Below are 26,889 nucleotides of genomic sequence, written 5' to 3'. Positions count from 1 at the left end.
AGCGTACAATTATATTCCGAGCATCATAATGACGTTTCACGGATTAACTGAGGTGGGAACCTCTTTTAGACTGCGTGGTTTAGTTTTAAAAACAGATGAAAATATCCTCTGTATTTGTATACAAACGAATTCATTGTCGGTTATATTCATGTAAAATTACATTTCCTGTACTAAATAAACAACTGTATGTCAAACAGTTTTGGCATTGATTGTAAATAAACAGAATGAATGTTAAATTACAAAAATTACTCACTACAATTGATCTGTTCGTAAAAAGTACTCTGCGGTTTTAAATGAAATTTTCTTTATTACATATACAACAAACATATTTATTTTATAACATGAAAGTGATAAAGACTCAAGTTTTTTAGGTAGATATCATAAGAAAGCTACCTATTGTAACAGGTACCATGATTCGACTTCCGGAAAATTTCGACATATCTTCGCGTTTCACATCCCCCAGATCCCAAAACTACCGTCAGTTCAAAAGTTTGTATTTACATGGTATATATATTTCAATTTCTTGTGGGCATGAAACTGCCGTAATTTTGAGCTAATCACGTTCAAATTGATACATAAAATATAAATACCCAAAATCTTGGTGAGTTCGTTAATGGGCAAAATTGGACCACGGGGTGAAAATGGGAGGGCTTTTTCGAAAAAACAAAATATCGCTATAACTTTCTTATTAAGTAAAATATCAAATTCGTTTAAAGTTCATTCTATTCTTTGGATAAGGGCCTAAAACTAATCTGAGTACATTTTTTGATATCGCCAAGCATTGGCCCAGAGGGTTGAAAAATGGGGTTTCGAAGACAAAAAAATCATACCTCCCTTAATATGCACAGTATTGAATAGGTTTAAAATGGTCGTTAGTCCTCTAAACATTACCTAAAACTTTTGTTTGAAACAATTTTTGTTATGAACAAACTTACAGCCAAAGTGTTGACCAAAGTTATCAAAATGTTGCTGGAATTATAAGAAGATGGGGTTTGTATGCTAAACATGTGAAACCGTTTTCATATGCAACCATTTTCGAATTGAGTAAATTTTAAGTTTTAAATTTAAGGTGGAAATCTTTTTTATCCCTCCACTTAGGTTTTCTACTTAGGTTTCACGGGTGAAATTTACCTCCACCTTCCAGCGTGCCGAAAAAGGATTTTTTACTTCTTAATGTAACTCATTATGAGCACTGTTTACAGCCTTAAAGACATCAAAACGACAATCATATCATATTCTGGCCCTAATTTTTTGTTTGGTTTTTAAAAATTAGTAAAATTTTATTATTTAATTTAATAAATAACTTGATTTAAACTGTAGAAATGAATGGGATGAACATGCAATCAGTATTTGGTCGATAGATTATGATGCCGGCACACTGGAATAGAAAAATTGCATTGAGTGCGGTACTGTAAATACAGTTATTAGAACATGTTTCTTTTGGTTTTTTTCACGAGAGGTTATTTTAATTAGATACAAAAGTATTTTTCTATATAACTTTAATACGGAACTATGTTTTACAACTTTAGTAAGGAAAAAAAATACCATAAATTAGAAAAAAATGTTTTGAGGAGTACCGAAATACCCTCAATTTTTATCATTAATAAAAAGCAAATCTTTATGTAAACGAACATGTTACTTTTCTGATTATATAAAACAGTTTTTATGTAACAATAAAAAAAACCGTATTAAAAAATAAAAACAATATTCATGTTAAATTTGATAATCATAATCTAATACATTGTATTTTTATCAAGAACTTGACTGTACAATAATTTTCAATTAAATATTATTATAATAAATACGAGACACTTTTATAAGCACATCAACTTTATATTTACAATAATTCAGGGTAAGCGAAACGTTTCTCAACCTGAGAATTCATTAATCCATTGAAACGGGAAATTTGCTTTAAGGTTGTCACTAAAGGGTGAGGTTAGTAACGCTTGATCCTGTAGCAATAACGTACCCCCGCAATTACTTGATTGATGTTATACACAACAATCAAATAATCTGTTTCCCTATTGTCTGTCAGTGCCAGCTATGCTATAAAAAGACAATCATGTGTTTTATACAGTCTCAACGTGCATTTATTCTTGACAGTTATATTAAATCGCAATCGTTTTTAAAATTCCAGGAGGGCAAATTAGCAATCAAAAGTACCGGATAAACAAAACTCCGATGTGGACACCACATGATTCCTTGTACGCCTATTAAATTACATATACACATTTTTTTGCTGCAATGAACTTATTTCATTTAAAAGTGAGATACGATCCTCCAGTTCTTTAATAAAGCGAACACTTACACAATTTCATCGTGGTGGACACCATATTGCATCACATATTTTTGTAGTGTCTATGTCTGCATTTTACATTAGTTTATACATTAATTTTGTTTCACATCGTTCATGTAGTTACGTGGTATAAGTGAGAATGTGTCAGATCCGTAACCATGCCCACATTGGTTCGAATCCGGCTTCATATACGTGTATCTTTATATATATATTTCTTGTGTGTGTGTGTGTGTATGAAAGTGAACTCCTCCTAAACGGCTGGACTGATTTTGATGAAATTTTGTGTGTGTTCAAGGGGATTCGAGAATGATTTAGATTCACAATTTGGTCCACTGGAAAATGTTTTTTTAATTATTTTTTTATTTATAAGTAGTTGTTGATTTTGGAATGTTTTACATTGGATTCGGCAGACTAAACTACCATCGCAGTATCAAATATTCAATAATATTCTATTTTAATTTTAGTTTGTCCCAACAGTTGGTGCTGCGATCAAATTGAGAAAAATATTTCGTAATTTTGTGTTATTATTGTGTTACAAAAAATCGCGAGAAAACAGTTTTTTAATAAATAAGAGGCTAATAAACAAGATGGAAATGTAAACAAAGGAAAACCAATCAGATCAATGCAAGATGGCCGCTGTCAAACACAACGACCAATCACAAAGAGTCCGTATGGCCGTTGCCAATGTAAACAAAATCACAACTGATTAAGTAACAAGTAGGCAGCACTGCGATCGCGTTTAGAATTGTGCGCGTATTGAGAAATATTATATTATTATTTATTGAAATAAAGTTTTAAAGTGCAATTAAAAAATATACATTGTGCAAATTTGTAAGGTACAGTATTGAAGTGAAAATGTTTTGTTGATCTTGGGATGGTTAAGGTTCACAATTGGGTCCGGTAGGCAGCGAGTGGGTCCGGTAGGCAGAGCTGCGATCGCGTTTTAGAAGTTTTTTCTTTTAATTTTTGGTTTATCAGTCAAACCCGGTAGTTGGTGCTGCGATTGGATTCTAGGAATTATTTATTTTTTTGCTTTTTCGCATATCGGTTACTTGCGTCGTAGCTTAGTGTTGTTCTTACATTAAAATTCGTATTTAGAGAATAGTTTGAATTAAATCCGATAGGAAGTGCTGTTCTGACAATTGGATTTATTTACATTCTGAATTTTATGAAGTTAAAGGTGAAATTTTATAAGGTTCCGTAATGTTTTGTAAGTTTTTTAATGTTCAGTATTAATTGTAATGATTTAGCAGCCACAACACTTTTCGTTTAAAAATTATTTTCCACCGAATACTGTGATTAGAGAGTGGTGTGAATTAAATCCGATAGGTAGTGCTGTTGCTTTACCATTTGGATTTATTTACATTCTGACTTAAAAGTGAAAGGTAAATTTTGTTAAATTGCTAATGTTCAGTTTTTTTAAGGTTTTATGAAATTTTCAATTATTGTCATTTAATCTGTATGTATACTCAGATCTAGCAATAGCGAAGCATTGCCGAGTCTGCTAGAATTGCGCGCTTATTGAGAATATAATATTATATTATTATTTATTGAAATAACGTTTAAAGTTTAATTAAAAAATGTACATTGTGCAAATTTCTAAGGTGCAGTATTGAAGTGAGTATTTTACATGATTTTTCATGAATTTTAATGATGTATACACGTGCATTCAATAACAATCGACTTAACCTACAAATTGAAATTGTCAGTTCTCATTTGATTCTATGCAACTTATGAAGTATTGAACGGCTCTTTGAAAATAAAAATTTAAGTTTGTAAAATAAATTATAACATTTATAAAATTAAAATATAAGTTACTTATAATATAGTTTAAAGTATATTTAAAAAATTGAATTCATAATGTTTTAGCTGATTAATTTTATAAAAAATTTTCTAAAATTATTTTTAATTTACAATTATCTAAAATTTTGTAAAATAGATGTTAAAAAAAAGAATGAGAAAAATTTCTACCAAAATTTTAACTACGTTGTTTTTTTACAGTGCTTTAATTTTTTTATTAATTGATTAATTAAGCTGTTACAAGGTTATGAAACATCAAAATTATTTTTTAAAAAAATATGTAGGAGGTACTTTTTTAGAATCATGTTAAGTGAAAATTAGTAGTAATGTGGATGAAAATTTATTAATTACACTAATTATTAATTTTACGACGTTTCGATTTTTTAAATCAATTTTCATCGGACATCTCAATATTTAGTATAAATAAATATTAACCATACTACACATAATTAATCAATAAACCCATTACAATAATACAACAATCACAAACTGATAATATCATACTAATAGTCATTTTAATGAAATTTAGAACACATTCCTGCTAATTTTAACTTAATTAAGTTACTTATATTTATGTGTGTGTATTTATTACAGAATAATGCCGCTTCAGGACAACGTCTGTCGGGACCGCTAGTATATATATATATATATATATATATATATATATATATATATATATTATATATATTTATATATTTTTTATTAATAATATATATATATATATATTTTATACATATATATATATATATTTATTTTTAATATATATATTTTTTTAATTTAAATATATTGATTTATTAATAATTACTGACCTCTGCAAAAAATGTTGAAATAAAACGAAAAGTGCATAAGTTTTATCTCACTAATAACTTCTCATTTTTTTCATTTTTTTTTATTGTTATTATTGAATTATTATTTATTGTATACATTCTTTTACAATCAGAGATTAATAATTATTAATAAATCAATATAATTAAATTTAAAAAAAAGAAAAGGTGATGAAGTCTGATTCGAACCGATGTGTCTTCCCTTGAAAGATCCAAATAGTTCATTAATTAAAATTCTATTTGGCTGTAACTCTGGAATCAATTAAAATAATTACCAGTTATGATATATCGTTGAAAAGCTCTCAATGAGGACTTATTACTGCAATTAAGAAAAAGTCCAAAATCCAATTTTTTGGATTTTGGGCTTTTTTGGTCCAGTCGATTGCAATCAAAAGGGGAGCTGCGCAACTAGATGTTACAGCAGTCCTAAATCCAAAATTTCAACACCCTACGGCTAATCGTTTTTGAGTTATGCGATGCTACGCCGAAACTAGTCAAAATGGATATTTCGGTTGAAATTTGAAAACCGAAATTTTTCGCAATCACAATACTTCCTTTACTTCGTACAAAGAAGTAAAAATTCCGCACATAGTCGCTCCACGAAGAGAAACCGATAGTATAGATGAAATAAAAAGGTCTCGCCGACCAACAGTTTTATACGACAAATGTTTAGAATGTGTCGGTGCATACTTTGAACGATCACCTAGAAAGTCAATTAAAAAAAACTTTCTCAGCAGATTGATATGTTATATGGCAATGTTCACAAATCAACAAACAAAATAAAATTACGTCCCCACTGTATTCACGTCCAGTAGGAATTGCGAAAACCCATCACTAAAAAAACTCAATTATTATAAACGGATAATGTATTTATTCGCGGAAATATTCGGATCTCTGATAAACTCTTCTTTAATCGCGTGACATGGTTTCATCTAAGTGGCTACGTAAACAGCCAGAACAATCGATATCGGAGTACAGGGAACCCTAACGTTTACCCCCGAGACTATTACGTTCAGAAAAGATCGGAGTTTGGTGTGTAATTTCTCGGATGAGAATAATGGGTCCTGTATTTTTCATTGAAACAGTAACATCTGCCAGGTGATTAACTGAGTTTATACCGCTGATAGAAGACGATGGAAGCGATTCCTGATGGCAAGATGGCGTCCTCACAGCGAATAACAGAATGTTGCTGCTATCCAAGTTCTTTGGAGAGAGAAAGTTCCTTTGGCATACGGGTACGTAAACCGTCATATCTATCTCCTACGGATTTTTTTTCTTTGGAGCTATTTAAAAGAAAACGTATTCAGGAAAAATCCTTGCAACCTGATCTACTAAAACTGAAAATTGTCCAAATATCTCATATCATCGCTGCAACCGTTATAAAAGTGGCTACTAACATGAAGTGTTGACACCTGTATAGCTGCAAATAGAGGTATACCGGCTATACATTTACCATAAAAAACTTTCCGTTAACTTTTCGTTAATGTTTTTCTTTTCAATGTGGTTGACTAACTCTTGGCTCGCTCTGTATAATTCAGAAAATATGTAATACATTGTAGGTATTAGACACATATTAATAAATAAAAAAATGTTTAACTTCAATTAATAGCCTTATATAAAATTTAATCAACAAGATCAGGTCATAGCAATAAATCTTATCTTTCATTGTAATGTGGTTAATAGTGCGTAAACAATTTTTATCAGTTTAATAACTGTATCAACATTGATTTACACTCGACTTTTGTATTTAGGTATAAATCAAAGTATAAACTGAGAACCAGATATTCGAACTTCAATGATTCTTTTTATTATAAATTCAAAAAGCACATTTTAGTAATAAAGATATAATTATATATATATATATATATATATATATATATATATATATATATATATATATATACATAAATACAGATATAATTTATATATTCCTCTTCCCTAAAAGTCAAAAAAGCTATATTTTTATTTATTGCATATTTTTAACCAATTTTTTTTTATGTCTTCCTAAACATAGTAGTAGAAAAAGTGGCCTCCCCCAAAAAAAAACTTTGGAGACAATATTGGAGGTGGGGGAGCCGATCAGAGTTTTAAAATATCGATTTTTTTTTAAATTTTTTAAAACTTTTTACTTTACCATCTAACGCTGTAACAGAGTGCTATACTTTCACTAAATATGTAGTTTATGTACTTTTACTAAGTACATAGCTTTTCAACTTGGGCATATTGTCCAATTTGGGCATATGTGGTTTTCGCCGTATCTTGACGTTTTGACACCTAAGGAACCCAAAAAAACCGCATGGAAATTTTCCGGATGTTTATATGTACTTCTGAGTTCGGTATCGCACTCTAAATCACCCAATATTTTCATAACTACTGGACCGATTTTGATCAAATTTGGTCAGATTACTAATGTATATTGGGCATTGATGTCTGTAAATTTTCAACTTAAAAAGAGTCAATGGGTTGATCTGTAGAGCAAGATCACCCTCATTATCTCGAGATTTGGCTTAATTAAGTTCTTACTTTTCTTAGACACAGTTAACAATTAAAAAATAATAGTGTTTGGAAAAAAATTTTTTTAGAAATCGCACCCCAATCCAAAAAATACTGTAACTAATGGCCAAGTGAGTATATTGCGTCAATAGTATCTCCTATCACCACAAGGAGCGCGAGTGTAGCACTGAAGTGCTAAATTAAGTATATGCATGTAAAAGCTGCGTGACGGGAATGTCCTACACAGCTGTGTAGACAACTTTTTTTTAGTTTATTCAAATTTTTAATAATAATATTACAAAAAAATTTCACCATAATTCACCCGTCAAAAAAAAGTTCTTATGTAATTTTTTATTGGTTGTAAATTTTTCAGTGGAATTCTTTTTAATTTTTTTCCCCATTCAACATAAAGGTTGAATTTATTATGTCTTTAAAAGCATAAATATTATTATAAAAATATAAAAATAAAATATTATATGAAATAAATATAAAATATAAAACTGTTTCTAAACTGCTGATTTAATCAAAAGAATGATTTTATTTATACAAATTACATGGAAACTTTATGATTTCCATGTAACACTTACGAAAGTAACACGTGTTGAATTAGCAGGTTTCACAACAATAAAAATAAATAATATACAGATGGAAAGGCTTAGTTAACACTATAAATATTAGCGTAACTCGTACGGAAAAGGATTACGATTTGCCACGTGGCACGTTATTGGAAACGCAGATTGCTACATGTTGGTTTGGCCGTGAAGGGTTTTATACGGTAGCCAGTCGGTTAAAAGCCATCAATTCAAGAAATGTCATACCTCGAAAGGAGTGTGTGATGGGCTCTTGCTCAATCCAGGAGAACGGTCTTCGTTCGGTCCTCTTGATTTGGGTTTGCTGCTTGGGTGATGTCGACTGCTTGTTCCAGCTATTCGAAAACTAAACTGAAGAAATTATATTAATCTGATTCATCGGAATCAGATTATCTTTATTTTAACTCGCTATGTTTTTTCAATTTTTTTCAGAAAGTTTTATTTCATGTTTGTCCTCAAATCTTGCATCCTTAATTTAAACATACTTCCTGACATTGCCTGTTGATGAAAATTTGCATAGTTACTAAGATCGGTTGACAACACAATATTCCACCATTACTTTTGCAAACATCCCCCCCGTATGGGGATAAGTTAAGGGTGGAAATTAAGAGTGCGGGTGTAAAGAATCTTTTGAAATCCAAATTAATCTACTAATTAAACTCCTGCAACGTATGATAACAGTTTGATTAAAGTATGACTAAAAAGTATAAAACAAGTTTTTAAACATTTTTGTTTATCTATTGATGGTGATAGTTTCATAATTGAAAAGAGCGTCTGTACCAACAGGTTTATTCTGGAAAAATAATTTAATTAGTTTTTATTTCAAAGGAAAATAATTCGTTCTCATATACGAGGGAACAATAAGATGCAAAATAATATAGCAGAGAGGTTTACTTTAATTTTTTTTTAGAAAATGATCCTAATTAAGTAAATTTTGAGTAATATACAAAGAAAACCATCAAAATTAGATAACGTATATTTCACATATTACTTCTAATAAAATAGACACATTTCACTTCTAATAAAAACAATTAGGATTAATTATGACATCTTCAGCAATAAATATTTGTATTTTAAGTTTTTATATCATTTACCTTACATGGTTAACTATAAATTCTTAACGATAAAAATACGTCACAAATATTTTCGTCTTTTTTTACTTCCTTTTACGTATAAGAAAGTATTGTAATCGCGAAAAATTACGGTTTCAGATTTCAACAGAAATATCCATTTTGACTATTTTCGGCGTGACGTCTGTACTTACGTATGTATCTCGCACAACTCAAAAACGATTAGCCATAGAATGTTGAAATTTCGGATTTAAGACTGCTGTAACATCTAGTTGCGCACCTTCCCTTTTGATAGCAATCGACTGGACCAAAAGTGTACAAAAAAATGCCCAAAATCCATGCCCACTTTTTTTTAACTGTGGTAATAAGCCCTCATTGAGAGCTTTTCACCATATAAGTGGTGCTTATTTTCATTGGTTCCAGAGTTATAGCCAAATAAAATTTTAATTAATAAATTTTTTTGGATCTTACAAGGGGAGGCACATCGATTTGTATCGAACTTCATTCCTTTTTTTTAACTTTTATTTTTAAATTTATATATATTGATTTTTAATAAATTAACCTCTAATTTTAAAAATGTGTTTACAATAAATAATTCAATGATAATCAACAAAAAAAGAGAAAAAAAAGAAATTATAAGTGAAATAAAATTTAATGTACTTTTAAAATGTGTGTATGTAATTTAATAGGCGTACAAGGAAGTCATGTGGTGTCCATATCAGATTTTTTTTTAAATGTTCAACAATGTTCAAGTCGTTCGAATTATCAGTTCTTACTAGAATAGAAAACTCATCAAAATTTAAAAAATGGACCTCTTTTAATTAGATGTTAGTTGTTTTTCTTTTTAATATTAATTTCTTAATTATTAATTTAATAACAATTTAAGCAAAATTAAAAGTTGATTTTATCAAAAAATGATTGATGTGTACAATTTTGAAAAAAATTAATTTGCATAAACAAGATTTAATACAATATCCATATAAAAATAAATTAAATGCTGTACAAGCGCTTTCGGTATTACGTCCTCATCAGGAAAGCAATACATTTTTTTAATCTAAGATGACACACAAATGTTTTAACAAAATATCAAACATAAATCTATACGTTTTTATAATTCGCCTGATGATGGCGTAAATTTTTATATGAAGCTAGTATAGATTATTTTATATGGATTTAATTTATATCTGACTGACACAATCTGATTATGTTAGTGATCAATAAAATTTTAATACTTTTTTATGTAGATAATTTTTATATATATTTTTATAACATGTACACAATTTTCGGTAAACGTTTTGAAAAAATAACTGCAGTATTTCTTTATATTTTTTAGAAATTTTAAAAATTTAGAATTTATTTTTTTAAAACCGACCTTACTGATGGAGTAGTATTGTTTCAGCTTATCAATCCAGAAAATTCTCCTTTCGAATCCATGTCTGGTACCTCATTTTTTATACGCTACAAAATTTTCATCCCATATGAAATAGGAGAGGTCCAGGAGGGGTGAGCCGCTTAGATGTCCCACTCTCGATGATTGGACGGAGACTCCCTTGTGTCTTCAACAAGGGAAGGACAAAGCAAGACCGTATTCCCGGTGGGGGATCCCTTTGGGGTTCCCCATTTGAGGCGTGCGTCAAGACCGGAGTCCGGTGGAGGATCCCTTGGGGTCCCCTCATTAGAGGCTTGGCGTATAATTAAAAGACCGGGTCCCAGCTATATGGGGGAACTTTGGTTCCTGACGTGGCAGTTTGAGGCGATGGCACCCCTGGAGCTGAGTAAATGCTTAATTGCGGATCCTGTTCCAGGGAAGGGGAATAAAACAATGATGTAAAAAAAAATAAAGAGAAAACACCGGTCCAAATAATTTTATTAAGCTTATTTTATAATTCAGAAAATCAAATATTTGAGCACATTTTTGGTATTCTGTTATTTTAATACAATTATTGAAGAATAATATTTTTTCAGTTAACTTAAATGTGTTTAAATTTAACGGATGAAATTTTAAAAATATTTACGTTTCATACAATTTCGATTGCTTACACAATAATCCGTTAAAAAAATATTGCTTTAAAATAAACACATGCATTAATACTTCCAGACACTTGCAATTCCGGACGCTACATAACTTTTTCGATATTCCAATATTATCTAAAGAGCCGGAAACTACTTTTCCTTTTTCTTTTTAATGGAAACTTTTCAATAAAGGTTCATTTTTTAAGATTCTCAAGATAATAATGTAGGGAATTAATAATTTTCAAGATAATTTTGTAGGAATACCTTGTAATTGTTCACAAAAAGAGGCGACAAATCTCCTTTTTGAAATTTCAGAAAAAAAGTTTCTGAAAAGTGGTTTTAAATGTAGCGAGTTTTAATTTTTGTTCAATTATTTTTTTTTTTGCGAGGGGAATTCTTCCTGAGCTAGAAAAAAAATTTTAATAAATACGTGTCTTCAAGAAAGTAGAATTGGAACCACCCATAAATATAAATTTTACTCAATCAGAATTGGTGACTAAGTAAATCACATTCAATGACTGGATTTTTTAAAATTATTTTTGTTGGCAGTTAAAGAAGTTAAAGTCTATAAATAATAAATGATTTCCAGTAGGATAACATTAAGGTTTTATCAGTAGGATTTCGTAAAAAAAAATTATACCAACTATTTTAAAAACTATTTTTTATGAATAAATATAGAACAGGATATCCGTCCTGATTGTAACAGGAAAATTGCGTAGGTATTTCAAGTAATGGTCCGGAAACCAAACTGGCATTTCTACATCAGTAAAAATAATTTTTACAACATATCACGCAATATAAATTTTTTTATACTTATTAATTATTTATCTCTGAGTAATATTTAAGTAATAGGTGCAAGGCGTGCCGTAGGCACGCCCTAGGAGGACAGCCCTAGAGGTGAGGGCTGGCATGTCCAGGTGTGCCCGTGCCTATGATCCTCTGGGGACTCCAGAGAATGGTAGGCACAGAAAAAGAGAAAAGACCCGGCGCTGTGTTTTGGGCAGATATGTCCGGACACGGCGTCAAGAAAGGGCACAATAAAGACTCCTCAAAAGAGCTGACCGGCCTACCTTGCCGGATATACAGCCGATTGGTGGGAAGGCTCATTTGAGTAACCAGACACTCTTCTAGGTGGAGTTGTACCCAACAGTCTAAACCAACCTAGAGGAAAAAAGGCCCGCAGCTAGGTCCTCCTGGCGGGCGGCGTCTCGGAATGCTATTATTAGGTTCCAAAATTGATTATCTCGTGTGAAAATGTTTTTTTTTTAATTATGGAAATTGATCAAGGAAAAGTGAAAAGATATCAGCAAATCTCCCCAATTAAATTTGGTTTAGATCGGTTAAGGCATCTTTTAAAGATTGCACACACTCAACACTTTCATCAATATCGGTACGCAGATTCATCCAATACGAGTCCTGAAAGTTTAAATAGAAATTAAATTTATTTATTTATTATACGTATATATATTTATTCAATTTACGAAACTGGCCTTCCTTGACACAATAGCAAAAGAGAAGTTGGCTTCAAAATCAATAAATCGCTAAGGGGATTTATAGGATTCAAAATTCTTCTAATTTTAACCACTATTGTTTCTTCTAATTTTGACTTTTATTGTTTACCATTTGATTTGACCCTCGTGTTTTGCCTAAATGTATATTTAATTGTAACTACAAAACAAAAAAAAAATCTGATGTGGATACCACCTGACTTCCTTGTACGCCTATTAAATTTCATATAAAGATTTTTTAAAATGAAAAGTGCATAAAATTTTATTTCATTAATAACTCTGATTTTTTCATATTTTTTTATTTTTATTATTGAATTATTTATTGTAAAACTTTTTTTTACAATCAGAGGTTAGTAATTATTAATAAATCAATATATTTAAATTAAAGAAAAAAAAGTTAAAAAAAAAAAGAAAGTCGGATTCGAACCAATGTTTCTTCCCCTTGTTAGATCCAAATATTTTATTTGGCTATAACTATGGAACCAATGAAAATAAATAAAATGTCGTTTAAATGCTCTCAATGAGGGCTTATTACTGCAGTTAAGAAAAGTTCAAAATCCAATTTTTTTTGGATATTGGGCTTTTTGGGACTTTTTGGTCCAGTTGATTGCAATAAAAAGGGAAGGTGCACATCTAGATGTTACAACAGTACTAAATCCAAAATTTCAACATCCTACGGCTAATTTTTTTTTAAGCTATACGAGATAAATATGTACGTACAGACGTCACGCCGAAACTAATAAAAATGGATGGTCAAAAAGGATATTTCCCTTGAAATCTGAAAATCGAAATTTTTCACGATCACAATACTACATTTATTTCGTACAAGGAAGTAAAAAATATATACGATTCAAAATTGATAATTGATAATATTTTCAGTATCGATTTATTTGTATTGAAAATAGTTGTTTTTTAAGACTATATTGAATGAATGAATTACGGTAGTAAAATTTATAAATTTATTTTATAATTATTACAAGACTTCATATGAAGGTGTGTCATTTATCGAAGAAATTATCACTAGCATTTCGATGAGTTATATTCGGATAATTCAAAAAAAGGAAAACTCCTCAATTTCCCTAGTAAGCCTGGAGGTGTTTGATATACTTCAATTTATAATTTTTTTTAAAAATTCATTAATGTGTGTAGATAAACCAATGTACAATATACTGGTCAAAATTAAGAATTTTCCTTATTTTTGAAGTAGGTTAGATAAAGAAAATAAGAAATTTTCCAAGAATTTAATATATTTACTTACTACTAAACAATACATAAGCATGATGCAAATTTTAGATAATTAAACCTAAAGTAAAATGTTAACAATGTAGACTACTCGTATGTAGACAATAATTCTGTTCATTTGTTAAGTGATGTTTTTTTATGTAGTAAAACTAGTGACAAAATTATTTAATGAAATAATTTTAAATAGATTTCCCACAATGCAAAAAATGAACTAATATTATATAATGATATTAAATTATTATTTTTTAAAAAGTGTCATTACGTACTACATAATCAACAATTTTCTTTTTCGCGTTTAAGTACTTTTAACTATTTTAAGTAGTTTTTTAAAATGTTCTTAAGCATATATAATAACAAAAATAAAAAAAAATAAAAAAAAAAACAATAAGAGAAAATAAATGCGTCATCAGATATTTAATAGAAATACGCACAAACTTAATGTAAAGAGTGAATACAACCAAACTGTTTATGTATATAAAGTACTTTATTATTATCTTTCATAATAAATTCGAACAAATAAAAATAAAAGTCATAAAACAAATATTCTATTTGGCATTTTTAAATAGAAATTATATAGAATAATTATTAAAAATAAACTAAAACCCGGACTCACACCTAATTGATGTGGAATATGATACCACACATAAAATCTTTCCATCTGATAAAAGGTCCTAATTCTCCTTTTCGTATACGTCAAGAATTTCGTAAGTGACCGGACATTAGATGCAATTCTCTTATGAAAACGGTAATTAATCTAAAAAAAAATTAAGTAATAACAAGATCTCATGCCAAAACAACGAGGTATAGTAAAGTGTGAAATGGCCTCTCATTTTGCTCTTCACCGAGTTCAATAAACTATTATATTGTACATGAACATGGCGTATTAGTTTCAAAAGTAATGAAAAGTACCTCTTAAATAATTGCTCAATATTGAAATATTTAAAAAAATAAAATTTAATAAATAGACCAACTTCAAAACGTTTTGTTTTTCAGTATGAGACCACCATACTCCAAGCTCCAAGAAGGTCCCAAAGGGGGAAGGAGGCAAATCAAAGATTTTAAATGAAAAGGGTAGGGTTGTGAAATATTATTTTAAAGAATACTAAAAAACAAAAATTTTGACGTAAAAAATTTCGAGCTATGAAACCCTAACGAAAATGCGGCCATTTTATACTTTACGCGACTAGTTTCAAAAGTGGAATACTGTACAGCTCAAGTAATAATGTCACATCGAAAAGCAGATCGTTTTGAATTAGGGACTATGCTGAACTGAATTTTTTTATTCTTAATGGTTGAAAATTTATTTAAGGATTTCCACATTTTTATTAATACTCTGTATATATAAACTCAAGTTCCCTTTTTCATTTATCAACCCTATTAATAATAAATCAAATATACATTTTTGTTTCTTTCTCCTTTTTGTATTTGTATTTTAAAATCAAAGAAGCCTTACAGAGTATTCTGTGAGGTATCAAGGGTGAATTACTAGCATATTATCCGATACTTTTAAGAGTAATAAGTAATATGAACGCTTATTTTTGGAATAAATTTCAGCTATCAGTAATTCCACTTCGATTAGTCCTTAATAAAAACAAGATAGAATTTATACTTTTCCAATAATATAATGAATGTATTATTTCTCACCGAAAATAAATTAATTTATTATTTTTTCCCTCTCTATTAGGTTGTGACGCATGTGAAAATAACTGAAATACAAAAGAATCAGTCTTACAGCATTATGTGGGAACAGTAAGAACTCTACAGGCCCTATAGTGATATAAATTAATCTGTCAATGAATACCTAATCTTTCAAAAAAGGTATGAGATTCCGATACGCGACGGTTTAATCGGTTCACTATGAAAGACAATAAGAAATTATTTAAATTTCCATTTTTTCTCTGGAATACCTGGCATTAAATTTTATTATCCTTAAAAAAACAATAAAGATAGTTTTCTAGAATGATTTCTGTCATGTAAAATCTATAAAATCGTTAAAATTAGGGGACGTAAGAAACAACCTAATAGTAAGTAATGTTATAAACACGAAATTAAAATACATAGCGCTAATAAAATGTGTATTTAGAAGCACATGACTCTCTTATGTAATGTTGGTTGAGATATGATAAAGCTAAATAAACTTTATTCATAAATCTCTGTTTTAGATAGACCGTTACTTCAAGAGACAACTTTAATATGGAATATCATACAAGAATAAATTTTTTTATTTAACCTCTTCAATGGTTGTAACTTTGTCGGGTTTTCCTTTAACAGATGTTTATTTCAAATACGCCATATTATTTTTTTTATACCTTAAGTAAGGTCCCATGAAACCCTCCTTTAAAAAAAAATCCCCGTGTCATCTGCAATAATAATAGATACATACAATTGGATTTTCAATCATAAAAATTAAAATTAAAAAAAAATTGATAATTGATATTTTAAGTGCGGGTTCCACTCAGATCCGACGTTTATTTTATCTTAAAGTTTATTTATTGGAATAATATTTACTTCAATAAATTGGCCCGATTTTGTGTTATACAACAAGGCTAAACAAAAATATAGCTAACGTGAGCCATGTTGACAGAAAATCAGACCAAAACTGGATATATACATTATATAGTCCAATATTTGTGCCAAATTTCAACTTTTTTGGTCCACAGTTTTCGAGATGAATCAAAATTTGTTTAAAAATAATCTTGAGTATCCCCGAAATCCTAGATCTGATCGTCTTAAAACTTTGGAAGTTTAAATATCTAATTAAATATAAGCTCGTATTAAACCTTAATATTCTACGACCCTTTTTCCAAAATTAAATGCCATCAAGGTCCACATATAGACTTTTTTTAGCCATTTTCGAAGAAGTTATAAGTCAAACCAAGACCAAAGATATTAATAAAAATACAGGCCAACACAGTTACGTACAACGTCTGGAAATTTCTATAACACTCTTTTTTTTGTTTTCTGGAGTACGGGGCAGATCTTGAAACTTTAAAATCAGCAATACCTCCGATATTCATCGTTTTGATCGATTGTTGTTTACTTCTTCATAGCTATGCTACTTCAGTACTAATAGAGCAACAGACGAGAAAATAAAGAATATTACTGGTTAATCAAGTAGGATGAAAAGTAATAAAACAACACATTTTATAGTCATATAAATCATTTACCAATAAATACCTAATTATTCATTAAGAAAAGTAATACAAGATAATATATATCTGTGTAATTAATTTTAATATATTGTAAAGGAATATAACTGACACCTTGAAGAGACATGTAATTAGCTGGCATTTATTCAAGGATTTTTTTATATAACATCATTTACACACATAAACTTGGCAGTCCTAAAAGATTTTAATGTAAATAAAACATATGAATTTAATGTAATTCATATGTTTTTGGACCACGAAAAAATTATTAACTTGCAATCATTATAAATAATTTAAATAGATAATATCGTAAGCATTAACAACAAACTTGTATATCGTAAATTCCTGTCACGTATTTGAAAAATATAAAAAAACCTGATCGATATTTATCAATAATGTGCATGTTATAAAATGTCTATTTAAATTCTGTGCATATTTAAAAAAAATTATAAACCCGTTAATATACCGTAGCTTTAGTCACTACGTCCTCTCACCCCGGACTATACAAGTTACGTGAAGATGGGCCTCTGTCTTCGACAACCGAACTGTCGGCTGGCTTAGACGGGACGGCGAGCGGGGTTTGTCGTACTATCTAACTAGATGACTTCATCCGATTACTAATAACATGACGCATTTTTGTATAAAATGCAAACACGTTAAGAATCTTGTTCTTACAGCTTAAATGTGAAGTAGTGCGTGCTGCGTAATATTAACCTGTTTATACTCGTCTGTATCTTGGTTTTTCATTTTTTGATTGAATTATCCTGCGGATACAATTTTTTAGTTGTATTTTAATATTAGTGAATATCTATTTTCTTGCATATTTTTCCCAACAATTATGGAGGGTTTCACATCAAAACTTAAGAGAGGTAAAACTCTTTGTAGTCAAGCTCGGGAAATTATATGGAACGTTAATCAGACTATGGAAAGAGAGGCCAAACGGTTCCAAGAACAGGCTGTTCCAAGCGTACCATTTATTATTCTTGTGAAAAAGTGTATAGACAGAACTGCTGCTGTATGTGGAATTTCGGCCAGGATTAAAAAAATTAATTAGAAAAGAATGGGATCTTGGAGGGTTACTGTTAAGTTTCAGACCCCAAAAAAATATAAACGGGAAAAAAGAGTTACTAATTTAGACGGTATGGAAGTACTAATTTAGGATTTCGATGGAGAAAAACAAAAATAATAATAAAACTATTCTTATCGAAAATGATGAAATATGCAAACAAAAATACCTTATTTAATATAACGAGTATTAAACTTTGCAAAGGAGAAAAACGTCTAATTGTTTACGTTAAATGAAACATACATTTTATCTTCTCGTATCTCAAATAAAACGTGTCGGACAATTTTTATCAGGGCATACACAGTCCTACATCAAAAGGAGACTGAGCGATAATCGTGCACGCTGGCGGCAAGACGGGATTCGTAAACAACGCTCTGCTGATATGGAAAAGTAGCATGTCAAGTGGAGATTATCACGACAACATGATCTTCGAAAATTTCATGAAATGGTGGAAAACAAACTCTGTTCAGGTCTACCCCCGCGATTGTTGTAGTGCAGGATATTACTACGTACTATAAAAATCAATACGATAAGGCACCTACCACAAAATCTAAGAAATCGGAATTGGTATCTTGGTTAGAGGAGAAGCAAATATTCGTTTCAAACTACAATGCTTGGACCGGAACTTTACAAACTAGTTAATCTGCACAAACCAACGCATAAGACATATGTATTTGGGAAGCTCACGGTCACACAACCACTTGCTTGCCACCATACCACCCGGATCTAAACTCAAATGAAAAGATATGGGCAAATGTAAAAGGATATGCGGCCCAAAGAAACGTCATCTTCTAATTAAATGCCGCAATTACGTGTGAGGAAAGAATTTCCTCACACTGACATGTGAAAATGTAAAAGAACTAGAAGATGAATATTTGGAGAAAGAACATTTAGTTGAAGATATTGAAGAAGAATTTGTTATCAATTTACGACAAAGTAGTGATGCAGACAGTCATTATTCGTCTACAAGCGAAGACTATTTCGGCGACAAATATTTAGCAACGCCTTTAGAATTACAGTTTATTCATTACGGTAAGTCAAATAAATGTTTTTTATTTTATTTTTAATTTAAGTAAGATAAGTGAAATACTTACTTAAGTGTATACTTACTTAAAGTAAAATAAAATAAATAAAAGCAAGGACAAAAAAATACATAAAAATTAATACGTAGAGTTAATAAATTTATATAGTTGATAATAATGTATAAAACATTGGAAATAAAAATAAATGAGTATGACAAGGCGACGCATGTTTTTTGCATGACTATTACATTAGACACGGCAGTTAGGGAGGGGCAAACTTTCAGCTCTCGTGTTATACTCAAATCTATAAATTTAGATATGGTCTTTTACAATAAAATAATATTTCATGTAATTTTTTTTTTTTTTTCTGTTGATAAAACCGTAATCATTATTATTTTAATGGCTGAACCCTGCTTTTGCATTAGAAAACCAAAATAAATGTTAAATCTGCATTAAATAATAACAAATTTTATTAAAAGTTATAATCGTTACTTGAAACATTTATATTGTTTAAAAATAGGTATTATTTATTTTAAATTATTCAATTCAAGGTAAAAAAAGAACATTTCATGTACGCAAATATGTTATTATGCAACCATGTTGATATATTTAAATCGAATCATACCTACAATTCCTCTTCTCCACTGTATTGCGTATACCAATTTCCATTCGTTATATAAAAAAGTTCCACTTCTTTTATATTATTTGAAATGCGGTTATGAAAAAATATATGTATGTAAGCTAAGTATTATGAAATTTCATGATTTTTACAATTCACTAGTGAACTAAAGAAAACGATAATTTCTTAATTCGATCGGAAATAATTCTTTCATACATATTTTCACCATCTTCCTAAAATAAATATACTTCGTTATACTTTTTCATATTCACTTAATATATCTATTAAGTTGCTGTAACAATGATAGCATGCCTTTTAAAATGATAACTAGATCAATTTTTTTCAGCAAACAATCTTTTTTCAATATCTTAGGTCAAATAGCCATGTAAGTGCTCCACAACTATTCCTGAAATATACGAATCCAGTTTTTAAAAAGAATCATTTTGGTGAAAAAAAAGGCGTGGATTACACTTGTAAATGTATAACGACCAAAATTGCTATAAAAATAGATACAAAATATAAATCCAGACAATTCAGGTAAAGTAATAATATTAAAAAATCTGATGTGGACACCACACGACTTCCTTGTACGCCTATTAAATTACATATACACATGTTTTGCTGCACTTCATTTAAATTTATTTCATTTGAAAGTGAGATATGATCGTTTAATTCTTTAATAAAGTGGACAGTTACGCAATTGATAAAATATTACTTTTTATTAACATCAAATATTTATACAATTATTAATTCAACAATCTTACCTGAAATATTAGGATAGAGTAGAAGTCCTTTTATTACTCTTTAAATAAATGTAAGTCGATTAGTGCTCAGTCGATTGCAATCAAAAAGGGAGGTGCACAACTAAATGTTACAAGAGTTCTAAATATAAATTTTCAATATTCTACGACTAATCGTTTTTGAGAGTGTGTAAAAGGTAAAACAAGATCGGCTTTGGAAATAAAATTATTTTAACATATTAAGATCACGCTTAATGTTCAAAATAAAATTGTTTTTCGTAAGCAAATTATATCTAATTCTAAAAGAAAATAACTATAGTGATCTTTTTCTATAAAAAGTTAAATCAGTATAAGGCACCTACGATCCATATTACTGTAGCTAACAAGAGAAAGCAAGAGCTTCGGGACACCGATTCGAACCATGTTGCGTGTATGAATAGTACACTATTTACCTGTGCTCATCACAGAATACTAACACGCAATATTCAATTACACTCAAGAAAAATGGCCCTAAAAATTTACTTAGCTTTTTATATTACTTTATTTATTAATTTTTTTTCACGTCGCTGAAGTAGATATGTGGTGTAATTGAGAACGTGTCGGATCGGTAACCATGCACACATCGGTTCAAATCCCGACTTCATATACATATATATTTTTTTTAACTTCTTTTATTTAATTTAAATATATTGATTTATTAATAATTATTAGCCTCTGATTGTAAAAGTTTGTTGAATTAAAATGAAAAGAATACAAAAGTTTATTTCACTAATAACTTCCGATTTTTTTCATATTTTTTTTACATTGTTACTTACTGTTAAAAATTCTTTTTCAACCAGAGGTTAATAATTATTAATTAATCAATATTAAATTAAAATATTAATCAATATTTAAATTTTAAAAAACGTTAAAAAAGAATATATGTATATGAAGTCGGATTCGAACCGATGAACCCTTGTAAGATCCAAATATTTCATTAATTAAAATTTTATTTGGCTATAACTCTGAAACCGATGAAAATGAGTACCACTTGTGATACATTGTTGAAAATATCTCAACGAGGACTTATTACTGCAGTTAAGAGAAAGTCTAAAATCCAGATGTTACAAAAATGAAACTCCGCTTTATTTAGAGGTCTGACTGTATACAAATTTTTGGCCCAGTCGATTACAATCAAAAGAAGAGGTGTACAACTAGATGTTACAACAGTCCTGAATATAAAATGTCAACATTCTATGGTTAATCGTTTTTTAATTACGCGAGATACATACGTACACAGGTCACGCCGAAATTAGTCAAAATGGATTCAAGGATAGTCAAAACGAATATTTCTGTTGAGATCTAAATACCGAAATTTTTCGCGATTACAATACTTCCTTTACTTTGTACAAGAAAGTAAAAAGAAAATAAATTTTTAGAAACCGGAAATTTCTTATATTGTCGAGAATTTTGTTGTCAACGATGAAAACGATAATATTGATCAAAATAAATTTCGTAACGAAAATTGAAAATTTAAATACGATCGAATAAGAGGTGGCAGTAAATAAATATTTCTTAATTATATACGCACTTTGTCAAAAAATAAAATAGCTACCTAATTGGTGTTTTAAAAAAGGTTTTAATTAATCTACTGAATGAATAAAATTCTGAGCTATGAGATTTATGGCGTATTTCCCTCTTTAACAGACTGAAACGAAAATTAAATATCATCAATGACCCAAATTCAGAAATTATCGTATAACATTTCATGGTATTATCTTTCTCAATTCCGGTGAAAAAGATTTACTGGAAAAAAAGAAAAAAATAGCTCAATCCCTGAATTAAATTCTTCAAATACATAATACTAATGTAATAGAGACTGCTAATTAATACAAAAATGGGCTCTGATTTGGGAAACTACAAAAAAGCTGTTTTTTGCCTCTACTCTTTATGGTGGAAGCGATTTGTAATAAGATGAAACATTATAAGAAAGTATATTAATTCTCTAAGGAACATTAAATTATGTCACAAAGATTTATTTTGGGTAAAATTCTGAGATGCAAGATCTTTAAAGTTCGTATTTCCTTGTTCCACTGGTCGATTGCGACAAAAATTAATGTCATAAATGCTTCATACATAGATTTTGCCATATTTTATCCAAATCGGTCTATCCAATCTGGAAATATCGAACAAAAAAAAAACAAAATGAACACACACGTACGTACATACATTCTTCCCGAATTTTTCAATGCTAAAATTCTTCTTTTTTTATTTTTGTTTAGAGAACCATGAAACGCTCGATCTGATTCGATTAGGAGAGTTTTTCCTAGAAGTACAGTAGTAGCTTGAAGATTAATAATACAAAAAGAACTAAATTAAGTAATAGAACAGTGTTTTTAATTAATTAACATTATTTTATTGTTTGAATTATGTATAACTTCTGCTAACGTACTCCTAAAGAGGAATGAACAAACCAGATTAACTTAAATTTTGTAAACTGATAATACGTTATTAGTTACATAACATAGCCTATGTCGCTCCCGACGCTTTTATATTAATGAATATTTTGATGCAAAATTTATAAAAATAAGTTCAGCCGTTTACACTGAACGGAGTAAAAAAAGATACGCTAAAATAAATCAAACAAATTTTATCTTAGTTTTTATGTGTCGTGTCGTATTAAAAAGTGATAACATTATGTTTAAATAACAGTGAATAACAATCCATAGTTTGAATTCGCAGCAAAACCGATTCAATTTTTTTTTCTATAAATCTTTATGAACATTCAAAGATGTTTGTAATCGGAGGTGATTAGTGACAAAACAGTGGTTAAGGTGCGACGATAGCCAACTAGTCGTTACTAAGAAAAAATACACAATTAATTTCTGCAAAATGAGAAGCCGAGTTTTGTTTTTATATTAATTAGTTATTTCCTTGATTTACATCTTTTAAGAGGTAGCCTACCTCGATTTAATTTATTTTACTTACATAATTATCCAATCTTATCGGCCTTAGTTTGTCCTTGGCCTCATTCTTCAAAAGCCTCCTTGTCTTTCTGTCCTCTAATTTATCCTTTATGGCTTTTAGGAATTGCAATCCATCGACTTCAACTTACTTGTATGTTTGCCCAAAGGTATATTTCCTTCGACCTCCTTTTTAATGCAGTTTTAGTGGTATCCGATTACTTCTAATGATAAGGCGCAATCATTTTAATGCCTTGGTCTTTAATATTCTGATTATAGTTATTGATCTTTATAATTCATGAGTTTCTTTTCTTTAGAATTCTTTAGCTGCATAACCTTCTTTGGCTGCTCCAAAACTGTTTCTTTCTACTTTGTTTTCAAAACTTTAAGGTTTTTCAAACATTAAAAATATATCTGACAACTTGCATTTGTTTTTTGTTTTCTTTTTTTTTTTTTATTTATAGTAACAATACAGTAGACAGGTCTTCATGGACTGCATAGTAATGAGTGCACACATTTTATTCAAAAACCTTTGAAACGACACACCGAACCAGTTTTAAAAATAGAAAGTTTTCAAGTTTAATAAATTGGGCTGTTGTTCTCACTCTGCTATCAGATGATTGTTTTTTATTTATTTTTTTAAGTAGGCATACTTATAAAAAGTGTGTTTTGTGTATATATATATATATATATATATATATATATATACACACATACACACATAAATAATCAATTCATTCAGTACTGTAACAAAAACCGCTTTGTTTTAACTAAGAACCTACATCCAGGGGAATAAAATGATTTAGAAAAATTAAAACACCACTTCACTATGAGTAATTTCCGGTATTAGAAAATTAAACGTTTTTTAAGACGTGGTACCAGACTTATCGGAAACCATCCTTTATATTTTTCTCACACATGACCTATTCTTATATATACAAAAATAATTTATCGACCATTTTACAATCGGTTTTCACTTTGACACCGATTCTTTTATATACAAAAACAATTTATCGATAATTTTATAATCTGTTTTCACTTTGACAACGACCGTTCGGTACGAAAAAGTTTCGTGTACCGTAGAATTACTGAATGAATGAATGAAAAAAAGAGACTGCGTTTATTCAATGTGTAGAAAAGTTACGTGCTACAGCTTTCGCATAGAAATTGTACTACAGCCAGAAAAATTTATAGATCTGCATTCATGAGTTGCGAAAAACGGAAACGAATTTCTCGTAGCCGATGAAAATAAGAACATTTCGGTAGAAAAACACGAAATTGAAGAACAATTTACATTGTATATATAGAATGTATGTCAGTTATCATAACGTGATTTCTACAAAATGTAGTCGGATGAAATTCCTGAAAATCGCCGATGCATTAAATATCAGTAGGGATGAATTAAAGCAAGTTTTAACTGGTTACATCGATTTATTTGCAGACTAGTTTTTGTTTTTGAAGAAGGTCGGCTATAGCACAGTTACTACCAAAACCATACGTAGATAAATTGGCATAGATTTCAAAAGACTTATGTCATAACTTTATGAAAATTGGATAATTATTCCCTAGATCAAATCGGGAATGCGAACCAGACACCGATGACTTTCGAAATAGCATCAACAACAATTAAAAACTGAAATTCATCAGAAATATCAGATGATTTTATTAATAAATCGTACAAGAAAAGTTGGTTCCGAAAAATCTAGATAGGAGTGAGGTCGATTATTTTTCGTTAAGTAACTACGAAGATAACTGCAATTCTACGGATGACAAAAACTCGAGCATTGATGACAGCAATTAAATACCTCTTACAATTTCCATAATTTTAATTAAATATTTACAGTGTAGACTGATTTACTGATATTAAGCAAATACTATTATACGAGTATGTTCAATCTTCTATGGTGATTTTTTTAAATAAAATGCAAAATTTTACAATTTTTTTTTTCAATTTTCCAAATCTGAGTGAAAGTAGAACATGGTTGTGTACATAATATCCAGATTATCGTCAACGATATTCGTGGATTAGTGATTTGTGTCTATAAGATAACTGGCAAATAGTCTGACTGCATAACGGTTAAATTGGTGTGAGATTGGATGCAGTTTCAGTGAAAGATACAATCAAAACTCAAAAACTCTTTATATCAAAACAAAATCAACGTTTGTCAACCGCCTCTTAGAAACAAATTACAAATCCACCAAAACTGAGTAAAATCTTGATACTCTACAAATACACAGAAAAGGACTACATTTTAATACAATCAAATCTATTAAAATATATTACACAAACGAAACGATGAAGTAAGGTTGACTCGGTTGCTCATTTCCTAGAGCTGCTGACTGATATACCGAAAATCCGAGGTTTGATTCCTGACTTGTGCTTTGCATTCTTTCATCAATTAATCCTAAAATTCAAAACAATTTCTATATTGTACAAAATATATGGTTATATAGCCATCTCGATTATAAAAAAAAAACAATTTTTAAAAACACATTTTTTTATCGCACTCTGAAATACGTGTCTACCTAATTAAAAAAAGCCCGAAAAATTGTTGAAGTTATTAAAAATGTTGTTGAAGTTATTTAAAATGTTTTATAATAAAAATTTGTTATTGTTACAAAAGTTTATAGTTTTAAATTCTTTTCACCACGGTCAAAACACAGTAATTATATATTAACTGCTTTCAGAAAGTTATATGTTGCCGTCAACGATGAAAACGCTAATATCGATCAAAGTAAATTTCTTAAAATAAAATTTGAATCGAAAATTAAAGTTAAACAAGTGAACAAGAAGTGAGGATAAATGAAGCTGCCTAATTATGCACGCACCACATCAAAAAAAATTACCTACGAGATGAGAAGACTTTAAAAAAAAATAATTTAATGAACTGTGCTTTCCTTCTGTTTACAGTGACCGGTGAAAAAGTCCTGTAAACCAAAAAAATGCCCTTTTCTGATTATGATAAACACAAAATTTCAACCAAACCCGTATAAGCCTCCTAAGAGCTATTGCAATGTATAAAAATAGTTATTCTACTCTTTGAGGTAACCACGACGACCGTATCTCTCCATTCCTTGACCGATTGTACGAAAATTAAAGGTATCAACGACCCATTTTTAGAAATTAACGTACTAAATGTTATAACTTACGAAAAAACAATTAACATTAAGCTTATTATCCTTCACTTCTGAATGAAATTGTCAGACATACCGAATGTGACATATTAATGTAATGGAATCACCTAATTAATACAATTATATTACTGAGTATAAAAACGACCAAAAAAAAATAGTTTTTTTTTTGTTCTGACCCACCTTATTGGTAAGTTTGAATATGACCAAACACTATCAGAAAGTACCTTAGCCGCTTAAGAGGGATTAAATTATGTGGGAAAATTTGCCTACCTTTTGAATAAAATTTTGAGATATGCGATTCACATAAAGTACGAATCAGTCTGCTCCCTTGATCAACAGCAATCAAAATTAATATTAAATATCATCGATGACCATTTCCA

General features: G+C 29.5%; 1 protein-coding gene across 3 annotated transcripts in view; it reads right to left on the bottom strand.

The window, feature by feature from the left end:
• The window catches only part of LOC142321787 (C-Maf-inducing protein-like), a 284,140-nt gene that overhangs the window by 182,531 nt on the left and 74,720 nt on the right, over positions 1-26,889 (bottom strand). The window lies entirely within an intron of this gene.

This window comes from Lycorma delicatula, chromosome 3, assembly GCF_047948215.1.
Source record: "Lycorma delicatula isolate Av1 chromosome 3, ASM4794821v1, whole genome shotgun sequence".
Taxonomy (NCBI): domain Eukaryota; kingdom Metazoa; phylum Arthropoda; class Insecta; order Hemiptera; family Fulgoridae; genus Lycorma; species Lycorma delicatula.
Note: the sequence above shows the minus strand (reverse complement) of the source record. Positions and strands in the feature narration are given on the sequence as shown.